At 30.1% G+C, this 2,816-nt stretch overlaps 1 pseudogene; it reads right to left on the reverse strand.

Annotated features, from left to right (window-relative positions):
• On the reverse strand, positions 1-2,154 carry LOC147908079 (uncharacterized; annotated as a pseudogene).
• Positions 2,155-2,816: the final 662 nt, after the last annotated feature.

Consider the following 2,816-nt stretch of genomic DNA (forward strand, 5'->3'; position numbering starts at 1 on the left):
TTTTATTTTATTTTTTACATTAAAAAATATATTTAGCTCAATTGACACTACAGTTATTTTATATGTATTTTTCTAGAAAAATACGTTTAATTGATAAACATTCAATTCCACAGCCACAAAGTATTTATATGTATATTAGAAATGGACGAAGTGAGTACAAATAAGTATAGAAAGTTTTACGAGTATTCTTGACAACAACATTACTTAACATTTCGTGTGATTAGTCATTAGTTTTATTTCTTTTTCGATCTATTGTTGAAGATCTATTATTGACGAATGAGCACATATTGAACGACGAAGTATTCGCCATCTTGATACCAAAATGCCGAAAGCATTTTCAATGACGCATTTTCTTGCACATGACAAACGATAATTAAATATACTTTTATCATTGCTTAAAACCATGATATGGACGCATTACATTCTTATGCAATTGAAAAACTTCGTCACCAACGACAAAATAAGGCAATTCTATATAGATCGAAGTAATTTTCTAGTTTCATGTGATATATTAAGTATTCTATCATATAATACCTTTCCAAATATCGATTTAGATAATACTCCAGCATCACAATCACTGTCAAAAGCACCCACATCAACTAAAGTAAACTTATACTCATGGTCACACATGGCCATAAGCACTATACTAAAAGTTTTCTTATAATTGAAATGTAGACTTCCAGACTTTAGTCGTGCTTATATCTGGATATGTTTACCATCTATTCCTCCTATTGTGTTCGGAAAATTCCAATTTTACCAATATCCTGTGCTTATGTTTTTCCATTCGTTTAATATTGGTACCTTAAACAATATTAAAATTATAATCAGAACTGCTTATAAATAAATCAATTAAATACAAGAGCGATATAATTACATTACATATGTAACATCAATCAATTGACTAGTAATCTAACTTAAGTCAGTGCAAATCCGCTTGGGCTATATTTGTAATTATATCGCTCTTGTATTTAATTGGTTATTAGTCAGTACTTATTTCAACACAGTTAGTATTTTAAGACGTTAATACATATCTCCGATTGATTTGTGATATCTTAAAACTGTACTTAAGTCTTAAATATAAAAATCAATTGTGAATACCAGCCATACTCGGGAGTGATTCATTTGCACACTGTAGCAATTGCCTATTGCCTATCACAGCACTTCTGCCTAGCAAGTTTTTTTTTATTTCTTCTTCTAGTGCTGTGATTGGCTCGTGCGCAATTGACTCGTGTGTAATTGATATACATCCGCCATACTCTACCAATAGTAGAACATACAATATTATTAATCCAATCCAAGTGATCGATACAAATGTGGGCTAAAAATGCTACGAATATTTGAAATAATACATCACCATGTAAATAAATTTATTTGTTTTTGTTTCACTTACTGATTGTCAAATTATATTTTACGTTTTTTGATTTTATGACATGTTTTATTTCATTTTTTAACTGTTTAATGCAGATTGTTGTTTTGTGATTGTTTTAGGCTTGTAGCCCTTTATTCTTTTCATTTATTTTAATTTATTGAGCCTTATTATTTTTATAATTAAATAAATTTATCTTATACAAATATAACTATGCGCCAATTACTTTTATTATAGATTAGCAATACTATCTAAAATACTAATAATCCCTTCAATTAGATTGTTCGATCAATTAGATTGATGTGACGCTAACATCTTACAATCTATAAATAATTTTATTACGAAAACAATTTGTTGATACCTTAAGATATTTAGTGTCCAATACATTTGAAATTATTTCACATGTTTCACGAATCATAGAATGTGCAATTGATAATCCAACACAGTATGCTAATGCTATGGACATCATTTAATCACCGGTTGCAAGATATCTACTTTCGCGTAAAAAAGTAACATTACCAATAGAGAAAAATAATTTATATATTCTTGAAACAGATGCATAAAATCTGTAATTATATTCAGATTCTATTTTACCTGAGAGTCATAATAAAACTTTGCTCTGGAGGCAATGCTCGCCAATTATTTTTTTGCAAGTAAGGTCGTACTTTTGAAAATAATAAGTTAAAAGTATCTTCATTCATCCGAGTATATTTAAAAAATATATTTGCATTATGTTTCAATTTATGAAACAGATACATAAAATCTTCTTGAAAGTCTCATATTATTAATGGGGCGAATCCCACCATCTTCTTCTTTTATATCTTCTTAAGAAATAATAACCTTTTTTTCTTAATATCAGTTGTAATAGTAAAGTTGTAATAGCAATAATACAGTTGTATATAATACAGTTTCATCCATGTTAATGATTTTAACATATCTTTTACAAATTTAAGAAAACAAAAGGACCTCAGGCCCGGCACTGTGGCGAACTCTTATAGAGACGGATGTGTGAGAGGGCACAGGGCACGGGACATTACATTCCACAGAGAAATCGGAATTGTTGAAAGCCAAGCTATGATACTGTGACCCTTTTTTAGATCGGAAAATCAAGCAGAGGAATAATAATAAGAAAGCCGAGCTAGGAGGATCCCGTGGTGAGGCGAGCGTAACGTAAAGCCGCCGATTTCTAGATCGAAAGGATTGCATGTATCCGCAATTATATTGTTTAATTTCGTTGAGCCTGGTATTTTTGTGAGTAACTGTATTTACGAGCGTGATCGTGCCATCCCGCCTAATATCATATTTAATTCTATTAATTTTGAGTCAACTATTTACACACCCTTCGCAGCCACAACCAAATCATTTTATATTGTATCGTCATATTTTTGTATCACATCTTAATGTTAATCGAGATTGTGATTAGATTTCAGATAATATTCTCGCTTGTTCT

Source organism: Acromyrmex echinatior, chromosome 11 (assembly GCF_024713525.1).
Source record: "Acromyrmex echinatior isolate Ae372 chromosome 11, ASM2471352v2, whole genome shotgun sequence".
NCBI lineage: Eukaryota > Metazoa > Arthropoda > Insecta > Hymenoptera > Formicidae > Acromyrmex > Acromyrmex echinatior.